Here is an 18,030-nt window from a genome sequence, read left to right as displayed (position 1 = left end):
ATGAGTACAATCGATCAGGCCTTTAGGCTACTGGCAATAATGTGGAAATACACTAAACTAATGAAGGGTCACCTCTATATCGCTTTTGTGGATTTGCATGCGGCCTTTGATTTGGTGCCAAGAGACTCCTTATGGGCAGCACTAGGGAAACAGGGCATGCCGGGGAACCTCCTGTGCCAGCTAGAGAAGTTACACGAAAATTCATTTGCAAAGGTTCGGTGGGGTCCAAAGGGAGAGTTGACAGACCCAATACCCATCAAGAGGGGGGTGAGACAGGGTTGTGTGCTTCCCCAACTCTCTTTTCATTATATATTAATGATTTGGACAAACACCTAAAACAAAGTAATCATGACTCGCCAAGATTGAATGGTGACCCAGTTCCTGCCCTCCTTTTTGCAGATGATACCATCTTATTATCCTAAACTCCCATGGGCTTGCAAACCCTATTAGGTAAATTTAGTGAGTACTGCAGTTTGAAGGGACTAGAATTAAACACAACCAAGACCAAATATCTGACTGTTAATCCCCATAAAGGTCTCAAGAGAAACATCCGGATTAGAGGGCAGGAATTGGAACGAGTAAAAAACTTTAATTATCTAGGGATACTGCTTGACGCCAAGTTGTCATGGGCACCGCACGTCAATAAAGCTGCTACCTCCTTAGTCCACAGTTCCATGGCGATTAGCAAAAATTACAAATGTTCAAGATCTAGGATTGTTTCACCAGTATTTGAGATATATAGGTACAAAGCACAGGCTGCTGCCTTATATGGTGCCGAACTTTGGGGATTTACAAATCTAACCCCACTGGTAACCCAGGAAAATAATTTCATGAGGGGGGTATTGGGACTCCCTCCATCTACTCCACTGATTCCTCTAACCTATGATATTAATATGAAACAAATAGGTAAACTGGCAGCCCTGAGGCCTTTGCTTTACTGGTGTAGACTTTGGACAACTCCTGTATTGATCCAATATAGGCAAGCACTGATCGAGATCATGGACTTGGACAAGACCACCTCCCTTCTGTGGCTCCACTATATAAGGCATTGCTTTTACAATCTAGGGCTGAAATCTTATTGGGATGAACTGCATACACTTACAACACAATCTAAGATTCGATTAAAACAAGTATATTGGGACTTCACCCTAAACAGCCCTTTCCACAGCAAGGACCTAGGTAGACTGACCTCAAGTTTCCTAGATATCAAACCATTACCGAGAGCTGAGGAATGGATAGATACTATCCAACCCAGGCGAGCAAAAGTTTTATTTATGAAGTTTCGATATGGGACTCTCCAGGTTAGGGCTTTTACTTCTAAATGGTGCCCCCTGAGTGGGAGAAGACACGAGGCGACATGTGGGCTGTGTAATATGGAAACCTCTGAAACAACGGATCATGTTCTTTTAACCTGCAAAGCATATGATAAACCAAGGAGGAAATGGATTCGACCTATTTGCAGGAACGTAGGAATCAGGAACTATAATGAAGCAGCTAGATTCTTGAGATCTAGTACTATTCCATTTGTTGTCTTTGGTGTAAGCCGGTTTTTATTAGCAATTTCATTCATCAGAGACAAGGCGGGCCTGAGGCTCTAGGCGTTTTAACTCAGATAAAACCCCCACAGTTAATTTATGGTGCCCAAAATGACAAATGGGAGCCTTCTCCTGTAACTCAATGGACTCTGGGTATACATTTTGCCAAGGATATATCTAGCCCAGGGGATATTGATAATGCTTGGGCAGAACATGAACTATAGAATCATTTTACTTCTTAGTACAAGGACTGTAGTTATCGGAAGGATTTAAAGATTTTTAGCATTGCCATTTAACACTCATGGAACTAGTTTTAAGGATTTTTTTTTATATCTTCTTTTAGATTTATTTGTTTATTGTTCACTTAATTGGTTAAATTGTCCTCCCATAGTTAAACAAACAAGTTTTTGTTGGTACGGGAGGCAAATTTTAGGGTTTTATAAAAAATGTAATAATGTAATTGATTGTTATTTATTGCTCTTAGGACTACCATTGGCCATTATTTTGATAATTTGATTTTAGTATTTAAGTGAATAATAATAGTTGCTGGAATAATGTGTTCTTGTATTGCTTGATTGTATTTTCCTTTTATGGCTTTTAGCCGAATAAAGGCGTGAATAATAATAACAATAATAGACAGTGCCATTCACATGGAAAGGTAAAGGTCAGCGTACCAGCTTGTACGCTGTTTCACTAATGTTAAGTAGATTGTAATACAGTCACCAAATGAAGTCAAGAGCAGGCTTATTTCTTTTATTGAGCGTCTCCACTCTCCACTCTCGTCAGCGCTCCCAGTCGCACCCCGAGTACAACGCTCTCCCACCGACATTCTCTTACAGATGTTGAAGCAGACATGCTAATTAGACATTATGAATTCATGTTTATGTGTTTTGATTAACAAAAAAGTTAATAGAGAAATTAAAACGTAGAAAAATGAATGTGTACGTTTTAATATGTGCCCAGGCAGAGTGACAGCCAGCTTATACGAACTTGTACTAAAATTATTAAAAATGCATAAAATATTGAAAGTTAACAAAAATAATGAAGAAGTATGTCATATTAAGATGTATAACCTCTATTTTGCATTATATTGTAGAGTTAACTTAGCCGAAGTTTTGGCCTAGTTGCCAGGCCTCATGCAGAAGCTGAATTTCTGGCGCTCTGCAGAGAAGCTGGTGCGGTGAACTGTCCCTGAACTGCATACGTTAATAAAATCTGCTTAGCTAGAATTTTCTGCAATGTACAGATGAACAGGAGATGAGGGACTAGGATATGCAACAACTTTGGTATAAGACAGACTTGATGTACTTTCCCAGGACTTGAACAATAGAAGTACTGACGAGAGAAGAAGATGCATCATTTTCGATACCTGAAGAGCTGGATGATGAGGACATCGTACAGTGAACCAATCAATGAACTGAAAACGGTGAAATATTAGAATTCATGGATTTGTAAAAATAATATTATTGGTTAGGGTGATAACTGGTGTTTGACTGACCAATTAGGAATTAGAGGGATAGACTGGAAAACTCTAATAAAAAGTCATAATAAGGGACAAAAACTTCAGATGCGATGATGAGACACAAGGGGAGAATTGGTGCAGATATTAGACACCAGAATACGTGATTTGAGATTCTGTCATCGGACTCATGCTCTTGAGAGCCTGATGCATTGCTGATCCATTGATGACCTGAAGACGAAGACTGACTTTGTTGCTGATCCATTCTGTGGGTAGGTAGCTATGACAATGTGACTGTTAACTTTGTGCTTTTCTTTCTCGGTACCAACTGCGCTGTTTGAATACGTTTTTTCCTTTTAGCTAGATGTTTTCTAAATTTGTGTTTCTAAATTGTTTTCACATGAAGTACCACATGCTGATGCTAATCTGGGTTAGGTAAGGTATTCTTTGGGTGACACGGACAGTGACAAATGATTGACGAACTGATTGCTGAACTCTGCTATTAATGTCAATATATTGATCTTTGATTGCTTATGCTGAAGCATTAGAATATATGTTTTCACAAGTTCTGATCAGATTATGTTATTGGTGGTCATTAATGAATTAATCCTGAGCTGATTGAATAAAGTTTGAATTAACCTCATGACTTAGTATTGTAACTGATCAGGAAACAAAATTGATAAAATGTATAATTGAGTTGTGGTTATTCACAAAATGTTGCTATACTGTCTCCTGCTTAATGATTCTCTTAATGGTTATTGATAGATTACATTAATAATTGATGTTCATCGATTACTACATAGCTAGGATACTCCATGCGATCCAAAAGGTTCATCAGCCTATGTGCGTCCCCTTGTAAGTTTACGTAATGAGGACCAGGCGTGGTAGCAGTTTTTGGTAGCAGCTTGATTGTTAGTTTCCTTGGAGAACTAGTTATATGGTGATTAGTGGTTATGGTGGTAGTTTAAGTTAGGGTTAGTTATTCATTTTTATGAGGTTTGAATTTTGTTTTTCTGAAATGGCAATTGTAGCAAAGATAATGTCCCCTTAAGCCCAGAAATGACTTTCCCAGATCCTGCATCCCGCTAGTAGAGTTGGGTATGTTCTCTGCGTTCTTGTGATAGTGTGAAAGTGGTAGGATTGCGCTTGCAAAGGCTTCTGCAGACCGCAGGTGAATTGTGATGTATGTGAGGGAAGTAGGGAGTTTGCATACTCCGGTTGAGGTTTAGTAGGAGTGTGCATACTCTGCAGTATGGGAGTAGGGAAGTTGTCGAACTTCATATGTGTGTGGCGCTTTGTGCTCAAAAATTGTCCACGTGGTTGTTGGTGATGTACGGACCCTGCGTGGTCTAAGACTCTGGAGTACATTGACAAGTGTAGGAGACACTTGGTTATTGTTGTAATCTGTCTGGTTTAGTAGGTTGATCAGGCGTGGTCAACAAGTCGGTGTGTAAGTTAAGTGAGTAAGGGAAATCTTCGACTGAGATATGTGCACCAGGACAGACCCATTCATCAGTTGAGAGTGAAATTCACGGGTCAAATTTTGCCTGCGAATGTGGGAGACTGAGAAAGAGGAATAGCTGCATGAACGAAAGGGCCATCAGTGAAAATCCGTAAGGTCTCTGAAGTGATTGTGTACCTTCCTGTAGTAAACCAGCTGATTTGTTTTGGTTAATGGTTTTTGGTTAGTGCTCGCAATACTTTTGCATTAGTTTCGCGTGAATTGAAAATCAGGAGGACAAGATGCAAGGCTTTGTCAGCTGCAGTGTGTGAGTGTGACATCAGAGTGAGCCACGCTGGGATAGGTGGTTAGTGAGAAGAGTCGCGAGGGAATTTGCAGCCGTCCGTAAGAGGCAATTGGTTGAGAAAGCAGGTGAAGGGAATCTTGGGAGTAAAAGTCATTTCCTTATTGAATTGAATAAATACAAAAGAAAAGATGAAGTTTTTCAAAGCGTTTAGGAGTGCCACAAAGGGCAATGGTTACATTAAGGCGACAGTGGGGGAGCCAACCCCCCCAGAAAATTCTCCGGCTTATATTGTGATGGAGGAGCAAGGTGTCGTGCCATGTCTTTGGTTAAGGCAATGGTGCAAATTGACAGAGAAACAGGGAGCTTTAGCATTTCTAGAGCATGGAACGTTCAATTTGAGAATTTTGGATCAGTTGCGAATGACATTATATGAGACGAAGCCACTTCTGAGACCAGCACAGTTTGAGGCTTTAGCGGTTTGGGAACTCATAGCAAGACAACAGCAAGAAATGAAATTCCAGAGGAGAATAAGGAAGGAAGAAAAGTCTCTAACAGAGGCAAGATGGGATTGGGAACAGAAAAAGTGGAGAATGACAACATTGCTGGGGGTTCTGTTACTTCCTGCCTTTTACAGAAGAAGATGAGACGGAAGAGAAAAAGGATGCTAGTAAGAGTGAAAAGAGTTCAGGGGGTAAGAAAAAGAAAAAGACTTATGTGGAAGAAGAAGATTCAGATATTGAGGATCTTATTACTCAGGTGTTGAGGGACCGACCTCCACCATATGTGGTGCAGGAGCGGGGTCCAAGTACTAGTTCTGCTCCAACTACCCCAGCCCAAGTGTTGGGGACAGCGGACCAGTACAGCTAGAAAATGGACAGGTACAAGGAGTAGTTTAAAGTACTCCTAATGCAGTGACTACTTTGGTGGTTCAAGCGCAGATGCACCCTCCACAGATACAGAGAATTTATCCAGAGATACCAATTCTAGACACAAATTTTAACTTAGTGGTCTCGACAGAGCAAATGGTTCCGAGGCCAATGTCAGTTCAGACTGACCCAACTCCAATGTTGTTGCCTCAGGCACAGCCACAGGGTTTGCCGAAGTTTACACCAATGACAGGGACACAGTCTGATGTGACACTAGTGATTAATCAGCATGAGAGTAGCCCTTCCACAAAATGCGGGTGTCAGAGCGGCACCAGATGCATTATCGTTGCCAATTACTGTAAGTCCAGTGGTACCATAGTTTGCACAGGATAATTCGATTGCAGGAGTATAGGGTGAAATGTCACAAAGCCTCCTGAGGAGGGGGATGAGAGATCATATGCCGGTAATATCACCTATGGGTCGGACCTTTGATGGATCTAGACCATTAATGGATCTTAGTCTATGTGTTGCACTTCCAGATACGGTAAATGGCTCAATGCGAGTCAGAGCTTGAAGCTTTTGACACAGCACACTCCAGTTGCAGTGGTACAACAGGTGTCATTGCCAACTGCAAGTAACATCTCGTTACAGGGATTGACAGCACAGCAATTGAATGAGTGGTTGGATAGTTTGAATACTCCTCGAAACACATCCAACGGTGAAGAGCAGATTAATCATGTAAGATTGGCTACAGAAATAACAAAGTTAGTTGAAGGAACAATGGGAGTGAAGAGGTTAGATTCCTGTACAGAAGAAGAGCTGAGATATTTGTGTCCGAGAATTACGAGAGAAGTGGGTAAGATACATCAGAAATTGGCAGATCTGGCAGATAAACATAACATGGAAATTGAGAAAACAAAGCATTTGGAACAAAGCTACAGGTTAGATTTCGAGGAAAAAGATTTTGAACACGTGAGGTCAGCAGGGATGAAAGCGCATCTCAGAGAATTATTGCAGAGTGCTCAGATTTGGGGAGCATTAGAAAAGTGGGAAGGCAGATGGGCAAAGAAGAAGGATAAATGGACACGGGATTCACAAAAAGGATCTGAGAGTGCTCAGAAAGAAAAGGATCCAGTAAAAATGTTACCAATGAGAGAAATTCCAGGAGGGCAATTTCTTCATGTACCTTGGCACAGGAGTGATATTCTGTCATGCACAAATGATTATCTAAAATTGAGAGAGAAACTGGTTAAGTGGTACCAAAAGACAGATAGATTTGTGAAGCTTTCAAAATGTCTGTGGGAAGACCTGAATACCCTGTTGGAGATAGTGGTTCCAGATGATTTGTGGGTTGAGTGCAAGAGAGCAGTGGATTGGCCGATGAGTGAACCGGAAAGGGATAGAGTTACAGGTAAACCATCACCTGAAGTGATGAAACATTATTATAAGGTGATTGAGTTCTTAACAACGAGAATTTCACCTAAAAATATTGACTGGCAGAGGATTGACAGGACAGTGCAGGAAGTAAAAAAGTTGGTACATACTTATTATGGGAGATTGCTGAAAGCATTCAAGGAGTACAGTGGCAAGGAAGCGATTGAGCTGAAGGACATGTTGCACTTTGTGTTCAGGTTCGTAGAAGGATTGAGACCTGAAATAGGTCAGATGATTAAGAGTCATTTGATCCGTTGGCAAGCAAATCCGATTGATGAAGTATTGCTGCAGAAAGCGAAATACTGTAGTGATGAGATTGAGTTGAAGCAGAAAAAATTGAAAGAGAAGGCAATGGTGATGCAAATTAAGGCAGCTCAAAATGGAGTGCAAGGAGCTTTAGTGCAACATATGCTGCAACAGCAGGGAACTGTCATGTTCCAACCCCAGATGAGCGGTAGGGGTCGTGGAGTAAACTTGAATCGTGAACCCGATTTGAGTACTGTAGTGGTTCAGAATGATGTGCAAGGGATGAAAAAGATGTTATTGTGTCATCTGTGCGGAAACATGGGACACTGGAAGCAGGAGTGTCTGTTTATGGTGCAGGATGGTGATATTCAGCAAAGTGGTGGTGTCAATTCATTTCAAACTGTGAAAGTCCCTAGAATGAGAGGACTTAATCCGAATTTTCAGACTCAAGTGTAGAAATTTCAACCCATGCAGCAGGTGCAAATGCTGCATGCACAAGTGACACAGATGCAACCAATGCAGCAGCAGGTTCCTATGGTACCTAGACAGCAAATGCAGATACCTCAAGCCCTGATGGAACAGCAACAGGTGATGCTTACTCAGCAGGTCACAGGTAAAGACAAGACAGCAGTAGTGACACAGTGCACCAATTCCCATTACATAGTAAGAATGAAATAAACGAAGAATGGATGTGTGAGAGTTCGGATGAAGAGCCATGCATGCTTGCAGCATCCTTAGAGGTAGATCAGAGAGGACCCTTTGTAAAAGCAAAGGTGATGGGTCATTGGGTCTCATTTCTAGTAGACACCGGAGCTCCATGCTCTACAGTGAGAAGTGCAGAAGTTCCGAACTTACCTCTATCAGGCAGAACAGTTCAGATTGTGGGGGTAGCAAACAGACAGCTGAAAAATCCGATCACAGATCCAATACAGGTTGAGATTGGCAACTTCCAGGGACTGCATAAGTTTGTAGTTACTGAAGTCCAGTATCTGTACTGGGAAGGGACTTGTTGTACAAAATCAGATGTTCAATTATTTGTTTGACTGATGGAACAGAGGTTCAGACAAATAGTGATGATGAAGAAGAACAAACTCCTGAAACTGAGACTGAAAACATTAATGAAGAGTACCCGTTAATTGAGTTCTTTCTGATGTTTACTGTGAAAGAATTGTATGTAGATTTGCAGGGAACAGTACAGGAAAATGTGTGGGACCTGACAGGTAAAGAAGTGGGTTTAATCAAGGGAGTGGAACCGATTAAGATCACTTTGAAGCAGCCGAATGCAGTGTTTCCGCAACTTCCGCAGTAAAACATGGCACAGGATTTTCCGATGAAATGGCGCCGATAATTGGAGATTTTTTTAAACAAGGAGTTTTGAAAGAAGCATTGAGCAGGCCATGTAATTCACCTATAATGGGCCTGAAGAAGCTGTGTGGGAAAGTACAAATTGTGCGAGACTTGCGAAAAGTGAATGACATGGTGGTCAAGTGTTGTCCTGTAGTGCCGAACCCAGCAGTGATACTGTTTCACATTCCATGCGATGCTGAGTGGGTGCCTCTCCATGAGGACAGTCACTTTCTTTTTAGTTTCAAATTCCTAGGAAGAGTCTACAGCTGGTGCAGGCTTCCTCAAGGGTATTCGGAGTCACCGTCTCTGTTCAGTCAGATTTTGAAAAAGAATCTGGAGTCATTGGAACTACTGTACCAATCGACTTTAGTGCAGTACATTGACGACTTACTGATCGCATCCAAGACAAGGGACGAGTGTAAGTACGACTCGATTGCCCTGTTGAATCATTTGGGGAAATTTGGACATAAGGTGTCACCTTTGAAATTGCAGTATTGTCAGAAGTCAGTGAAATACCCGGGACACCAAATTGAGAAAGGGTCCAGGAGAATTTCCAGAGAAAGGATAACAATGATAATGCAGAGAAGTCCACTGACTTCACAGAGAGATGTCAGGATGTTTCTGGGAATGGTAGGTTATTGTAGTCAGTGGATTCTGAATTTTGCTGGGATTGCTAAACCATTGCAGCAGCTGACACATAAGGAGGTTACAGATCTCATTACACTAGATTAGGACAAGATTAAAGCATTTACTGAGTTGAGAGAGAGTTTGTGCAAAGCTCTAGCTTTGGGAAAGCCTGATTACACAAAGCCATTCACATTGTTTTGTCATGAACGTGATGCTTGTTCTTTGTCTGTCTTGACACAGGTCCATGGAGGTGCTTATCGCCCAGTAGCCTATTTTTCAGCTACCTTGGATCCAGTCGCAGCAGCTTTACCAGGTTGTCTGCGTGCGGTTGCCGCAAATGCTCAGTCTCTCTCAATGTGAGGGAGTAGCGATGGGATACCCCCTGACGGTAATGGTACCTCACTCTGTTGAGATCTTCCAGACAAGGACGAAAACACAGCATTTGACTGGTGCCAGATTGACAAGGTATGAGATGAGCATTCTAGGTGCTCCAAATGTAACATTGAAAAGATGTACAGTGCTGAACCATGCAACATTACTTCTGAGTGATACTGTTGAGATTGAAAAAGATGATTGTCTTGAGGTAACTGAATTGTGCACGAAACCAAGACCTGATATCAGAGATACACGATTCGAAGAAAATTACCAAATTTTCTTTGTTGATGGCTCATGTCGAAGAGATGGTCTGGGAACATTGAGAGCAGGATATGTTCTATGCACAATCACAGGTACATTAGAAGCTTCCTGGCTTTGAGGTGTATATTCTGCACAAGTGGTAGAGTTGGTAGTTCTTACTAGAGCGCGCCATGTTTCTGCGAGACTGAGAGTCACAGTCTATTCTGACAGCCAATACGGATTTGGAATTGTTCATGATTTTGGTCAATTGTGGGCACAAAGAGGTTTCCTGACCTCTACTGGTTCACCAGAAAGAAATAGTGACAGAGTAAAATAATTGCTTTATGCAATACAGTTACCTGAAGAAATTGCTGTGGTAAAATGCAGTGCACATCAAAAGACACAAGACTCCATCTCACTGGGAAATGGATATGCGGATCAAGTCGTAAGGTTTTGCGCATTGAACTGTATATCGCTCAAAGACAAGTGGGAACTGATGTCAGAAGAAGATAACCCATGTACAAGTTTTGCACTGAAAGTGATCGATACCTTGTAAGAGTTAAAAATATTGCAAGATAATGTTGACAAAGAAGAGAAGCGACTCTGGTCCAAATTAAAATGTGTCCAGCATCCTGATGAGATTTGGGTTTCTGAGGAGGGTCAGGTGGTCCTGCCCAATAGTTTATTGTTGCAAATGGCCAGGTATTACCATGGTCAGGCACACATTGGGAGGGATACAATGGTTCGATTGTTCAAGATTGACTGGTTTAATCCCAAGTTCAGGCAGCAGAGGTAGTATGTCATCCTTGTATAATTTGTCAGTAGTTAAATGTGGCAAAAAGGACAGTGGTGAACTTGAGCCACATTGGAAGAGCAGGAGGCCCATTCAGCAGAATGAAATTGGATTTCATTGAGATGTCGGCGTGTGGAGGTTTGAAGTACGTGTTGGTGATTGTGTGAGTTTTTAGTCACTGAATTGAAGCATAACCTACAAGAAGGAATGACAATCTCAGAGTAGCAAAGTTGTTACTTAGGGAGTTGATACCACATTTCGGGTTTCCGATCTCTTTAGAATCAGATAGGGGATCTCACTTCAATAATGAGGTGATTAAACTCTTATGTGCAGCACTAAACATTTAGCAAAAGTTGCATTGTAGTTACCGCCCTGAAGAATCAGGACTAGTGGAACAGATAATTGGTACTTTGAAATCAAGAATTGCAAAGATGTGTGCAGCTACGAATCTGAAGTGGCCGGATGCATTGGAAGACAGGGCTGTCGCCCCATGAGATCCTCATGAGCAGATTAATGAGATTGCCAGCAGTTCCAGCAAATGCACTTGTGAATATTACAGATGATATGGTGTGGACTACTGCAAGGGTCTGGCTGATGTGGTTTGCTCTTTCTCTCAGCAGGTGCAGGCCACCACCCTGCTAGCCATCTATGATCCAGAGCACAACCTGAGAGCCGGTGATTGGGTCATTGTCAGAAAGTGTGTTCGGAAGACCTGCTTGGAACCACGTTGAAGGGGTCCTTATCAGGTGGTGCTGACAACCACGACAGCTGTGAAGTGTGCAGGACTTCCAAACTGGATACACGCAAGCCATACCAAGAGAGTGGTATGTCCACAGGATCATGAAGAAGTGTTGTTGAGAGTACCAACAACAGCGAAACAGGTTGCCGCACCTGCACCAGAAAAGGAGCCAAGAGAGCCTGAAGTTGAAACAGAACTGGTGGAAGATGGTTCTATTACCCCGTAAGAGACGACGGTGAAGAATTACAGGAGGGTGTGGAAGAATCTATCTCAACAGATACAGCAGGAGAGCCTAGCTCAGCAGAGGTTCTCCCAGAAGCAGACAGTGCTGAAAAGCAGACAGAGCAAGTGCCAGACCAAGAGGGGGAAAGAGTTGGGACGGATCAAAGTCAAGGTGATCTAACTCCTCCTGAGTCTATTGCAGGTCCATCAAGAGAAAACACCATAGAGAAAGAGAAGGAGAAGAGTCCAATCCTGAGAAGAATATTGACAGAAGGATTGAGAAAAGGAGATAATTGGCCTGAATTGCAAATAGGGAAGAGAAAAGTATTGGTCCTAAATGAAACAATAGAGGAAGAGGTAGATACTACAAGAAAAGAAGAATTGAGTGAAGGAGACCTAAGTGGTGATCGAAGGTTGAAAAGAAAGAGAATAGCAAGTTGATGCTACGCAGGTCCTGAATGGGCGTATCCAACTACTAATGAATGGCAACACGAGTTTATGTCCTTTTGTTTTGATAGGGAGGTTCCAAGTCAGTACTTTGATGTAACCTGAAGGGAAACAAGAAGCTGATTTGTTGCGCTAATCTGAAAAACCAAAAAGAGACTGTTGAAAAAAATAAACTGGAAGAGACATTGATAACCTGATTTGACATAAAACCGGATATGACACGCTGATAATCGATTTTGACAAGGAAAAGGGTTCCTAGATGTGAAACTAAACTGTGAGAGAATTTATTTTCTTATTTTTGATTTTTACTGCACCTTATAAAAGAGTTACTTCTGCTTTCTGATTCTTTACAGATCATGGCTGAGTTAAATAATCAAGGTAGAAATGCTAGACGCTGTGGGTATATGAGTGTTGGATTGGCAATTATGTGTGGAATCTTGTTTATAGTGATGATTGTGGGAATGTCTGTTCCTGATGTGAAGGGAGCAACTCATACTTCTGCTCCTGAAACCACTACACTAACGGCTTTGAAGAAGTTTAAGTTAGATGAGAAGTATTTACATGATTATACAAATGCTCAGGGAGAACTTTCTTCTAACGTCTTCTACCGCTTGTTGAGTGAGTATGTTGAGACGATGGATGCAAGGGATTGTCTTGTGTGTACGCAAATTCCTTGGTCAACAGAGGAAGGAGTTACGTACCACAGTTTACCAATAACCTATGGAATAAGCTGTAGCTTGCTACTAACAAGCTTCTATAATCAAGAGTATATACAGTTTTTTTATTCCAATCATGATGTAATGTTTTAGTTTGTTCATATTATTAGACATCTGAGTAAAGTAGCTAGATAGCATAACATAGTACTAGTTAGAGGATTCTTTGAGCCTACTCTAACATTTGGAACAGCCTATGCGCATGGAAACAATCTAACATGCTTGCTTACAGCTTTATAGGGTATGCTGATGATAGAAGAAAGGCATTAAAAGAAAAATTAGAAAAAGGCATAGAGAAAAGGACTTATAAGAATGATTATGCTTACACTGCAATTAAAACGTAAGGGAAATTAGCATTAGATGCACTACAAGTAGGGAAGCTATGTATATATAGGCCAAAATCACTCACTGACACTTTATTTGTGGGAATGAGTGAATGTAGGCATGTGTTTTTGTTTCAGAGTAAGTGGACTTTTATGCTGAATGGTCAGGACCCTGTGATTCCTGGGATTTATTAAATTTGTGGACTCAATGCTTATTACCGTCTTCTAAGAGGATGGTATGGGATATGTTATTTGGGGATAGTTTCCCCAAATATTTATCAGATAGATGACTTAAAGAAGTTTCTGAAATTAACTGAAATACATCATAAGCGACAGAGGAGGGAAAACTCTTCTGCAGTTGTGGGAGATATCTTTGGTGCAGTGATTCCTTCAGTGGGAGTCATCCTGAATTCGATCAAGATACAAAAGTTGTCTACTAGTGTGGATAACATGCTGACAAACGTTATAGGAGCAATAGCCCTGATAGATACTGAATTAGCCACGGGTAGAGCTATGATGCTTCAAAATAGGCTTACTTTAGACATTCTTTTAACGAAAGACGGCGGAGTCTGTAAGATGATTAATGCTAGGCATTGTTGTTCCTATATTCCAGACAACGATAGGGAGATAAGAGACTTACTCACTAACCTGACTAACTCAAGTAAGAATTTGAAGGAATTGAAAGAACTAGGTGTTTGGGAAAAGGTTGGAAAAAGATTTGCTTCAGTGGGAAATTGGCTTAGTCGAATTTGGAATGGAGTACTATTACAAATCATACAGGGAATATTAATTGTGATTGCTTGCATATTAGGATTCTGAGGTTCATGTAAATTGTGTCAAAATATTAAATTGAAAATGTCTAAAAATAACCAGAGGAGAGAAGAACGAAACAGGAAAAGAATCTATAGAGAAGATTTGAGGAGACAAAATACAGCAGAAACCGAATTGTGAAATGTGATAAAGAATGGAGTGATGACATATTTAGTCATCAGAGGAGGGACTGTTGAAGCAGATATGCTAATTTGAAATTATTAATGAATGTTTATGTGTTTTGATGAACAAAAAAGTTAATAGAGAAATTAAAACGTATAAAAATGAATGTGTACGTTTTCAAATGTTCCCACAGAGAGTGACAGCCAGCTTATACAAACTTGTACTAAAATGATTAAAAATGCATAAAATACTGAAAATGAACAAAAATAATGTAGTAGTGTGTCATATTAAGATGTATAACCTATATTTTGCATTATATTGTAGAGTTAACATAGCTGAAGTTGTGGCCTAGTTGCCAGGCCTCATCCAGAAGCTGAATTTCTAGCGCACTGCAGAGAAGATGGTGCGTTGAACTGTCCCTGAACTGCATATGTTAATAAAATCTGCTTAGCTAGAATTTTCTGCAATGTACCGATGAACAGGAGATGAGGGACTAGGATATGTAACAACTTTGGTGTAAGACATACTTGATGTACTTTCCCAATACTTGAACAATAGAAGCACTGACTAGAGAAGAAGATGCAACATTTTCGATACCTGATGAGGACATCGTACAGTGAACCAATCAAGGAACTGAAAACGGTGAAATATTACAATTCATAGATTTGTAAAAATAGTAATATTGGTTAGGGTAATAACCGGTGAGTGACTGACCAATTAGGAATTAGAGGGATGGACTGGAAAACTCTAATAAAAAGTCATGACAAGGGGCAAAAGCTTCAGATGCGATGATGAGATGCGAGGGGAGAATTGATGCAGATATTAGACATCAGAAGATGTGATTTGAGATTCTGTCATTGTGCTCATGCTCTTGAGAGCCTGATGCATTGCTGATCCACTGATGACCTGAAGATGAAGACTCACTTTGTTGGTGATCCATTCTGTGGATAGGTAGCTATGACAATGTGACTGTTAACTTTGTGCTTTTCTTTCTAGGTACCAACTGCGCTGTTTGAATAAGTTTTTTCCTTTTAGCTAGATGTTTTCTAAATTTGTGTTTCTATATTGTTTTCGCATGAAGTCAAACATGCTGATGCTAATCTGGGTTAGGTAAGGTATTCTTTGGGTGACAAAGACAGTGACAAATGATTGACGAACTGAAGCTGAACTCTGCTATTAATGTCAATATATTCATCTTTGCTTATGCTGAAGCATTAGAGCATATGCTTTCTTAAGTTCTGATCAAATTATGTTATTGGTGGTCATTAATGAATTAATTCTGAGATGATTGAATAAAGTTTGAATTAACCTCATGACTTAGTATTGTAACTGATCGGGAAATAAAATTGATAAAACGTGTAATTGAGTTGTGGTTATACACGAAATGTTGCTATATTGTCTCATGCTTAACCTGTTCTGTGCCGTGGACGTAATGGTTACGTCCTGTGGCATAGTGCTCGTGTGCCCAGGACGTAACCATTACGTCCTGGGTCCAGAGCCGAGAGCAAGCGCTAGCGCTCCCTCTGGGTTCTTCCCTCCCACCCCCCAAAGGCAGGGATGGAAGGGGAAGCCCTTCCACCCCCGACAGCCCCCCGACAACCCCCTCAACCCCCGTGACATCAGCACACGATCGCACGCTGACCATCACAGAGGGCTCCTCCCATTGCGCTGGAAGCTCAGCTTCCAGCGCGATCGGAAGAGAACTGCTTAGCATTTCTCTTCCGATCACGTGGAGGAGGCCTGAGAGGCTTCAACGGGAAGGACACAAATTTCCTTCCCTTTGAAGTCTCTCTGAGCATTTTAGCAGCCGGATTGCGAAGCGATCCGACTGCTGAAATGCCCACTAGACACCAGGGATTTATTTTTTTGTTGAAATTGGCATAAGGGGAGCGACCCCTTGGGCAAGGGTCGCTCCCCAGGGCGGCATTTTTTTGAAGGCCTTTATTTGGCCGGGCAGAAACCTCTAGGCGCCTGGGATCCTTTTTTTTTTTTTTTTTTTTTAGAGGTGGGGAGCGACCCCTTAGCCAAGGGTCACTACCCTTGGGGCACATTGTATTTCAACTATTTCTACCCCCCTGTGGGCAGATCGGCCTATTGTTACTTAGCCAAGGGTCGCTCCTCGGGGGTGGGCAGGGAGGCAAATTTATTTTAGGTCATTTCTGCCCCCCCCGGGGGCAGAACGGCCTATTGTTACTAGGCCAATCTGCCCCTCTAGGCACCAGGGATAAGAAAAATAATATATATATTTTTTTTTTAGAGGTGGGGAGCGACCCCACATTTTTCCCACATTTTTGTAATGGAACCTTACGGAATCTGCAGGAATCCACAAAATTCCTACCACCCAGCATTGTCTCATCTATACCGATAAAAATTTGGCTTCACTTGTCAGCCTAAAAATGTTTTTTTGCAAACTGCCCTTCTGGACCGCCTTTGGTTCCCCCTCAATATCGACATGTTTTTGGCTCTTCCCTTTCACAAGCACTTGGCCCACCTACACAAATGAGGTATCATTTTTACCGGGAGACTGAGGGGAATGTTGAGTGGTATGAAATTTGTCCCAGTGTGGTAATCCCACACAGAAATGTTGGAAAAATGTGATTTTTCAGCTACATTTGAGGTTTGCTGGGGATTCTGGGTAAGAAAACATTGGGGGATCCACGCAAGTCATAACTCCCTGGACTCCCTTGGGTGTCTAGTTTTCAGAAGTGTCTGGGTTGGTAGGTTTCCCTAGATGGCTGCTGAGCCCAGGACCAAAAACGCAGGTGCCCCTGCAAAAACAGTTAGTTTTGTTTTTGATAATTTTGATGTGTCCAGATAGTGTTTTGGGGCATTTTCTTTTGCGGGCAGTAGGCCTACCCACAAAAGTGAGGTACCATTTTTATCGGGAGACTTAGGGGAACGCTGGATGGGAGGAAATTTGTGGCTCTTCTCTGATTCCAGAACTTTCTGTCACCGAAATAAGAGAAAAAAGTGTTTTTTTGGCCAAATTTTGAGATTTGCAAAGGATTCTGGGTAACAGAACTTGGTCAGAGCCCCAAAAGTCACCCCATCTTGGATTCCCCTAGGTGTCTAGTTTTCACAACTGCGTAGGTTTGCTAGGTTTCCCTAGGTGCCGGCTGAGCTACAGGCCAAAATCCACAGCTAGGCACTTTGCAAAAAACAGCTCTGTTTTCTTTGTGAAAATGTGATGTGTCCACGTTGTGTTTTGGGGCAGTTCCTGTTGCACGCGCTAGGCCTATCCACGCAAGTGAGGTACCATTTTTATCGGGAGACATGGGGGAACACAGTATAGCAAAACAAGTGTTGTTGCCCCTTGTCTTTCTCCACATTTTTTCCTTCCAAATGTAAGATGGTGTGTAAAAAAGACGTCTATTTGAGAAATGCCCTGTAATTCACATGCTAGTATGGGCACCCCAAAATTCAGAGATGTGCAAATAACCACTGCTTCTCAACACCTCATGTTGTGGCCATTTTGGAAATACAAAGGTTTTCTTGATACCTATTTTTCACTTTTTATATTTCAGCAAATGAATTGCTGTATACCCGGTCTAGAATGAAAACCAATTGCAAGGTGCAGCTCATTTATTGGCTCTGGGTACCTAGGGTTCTTGATAAACCTACAAGCCCTATATATCCCCGCAACTAGAAGAGTCCAGCTGACGTAACAGTATATTGCTTTAAAACATCTGACATCACAGGAAAAAGTTACAGAGTAAAACGTGGAGAAAAATAGCTGTTTTTTTCACCTCAATTTCAACATTTTCTTTATTTCAGCTGTTAGTTTCTGTAGGAAACACTTGTAGGATCTACACAAATGACCCCTTGCTGAATTCAGAATTGTGTCTACTTTTCAGAAATGTTTAGCTTTCTGGGATCCAACATTGGTTTCCCACCCATTTTGGTCACTAACTGGAAGGAGGCTGAAAGCACAAAAAATTGTAAAAATGGGGTATGTCCCAGTAAAATGTCAAAATTGTGTTGAA

The sequence above is a fragment of the Pleurodeles waltl genome, chromosome 6 (genome assembly GCF_031143425.1).
Source record: "Pleurodeles waltl isolate 20211129_DDA chromosome 6, aPleWal1.hap1.20221129, whole genome shotgun sequence".
NCBI classification, from domain to species: Eukaryota; Metazoa; Chordata; class Amphibia; order Caudata; family Salamandridae; genus Pleurodeles; species Pleurodeles waltl.
The sequence above is the reverse complement of the archived record's forward strand: the minus strand, read 5'-3'. Positions refer to the sequence as shown.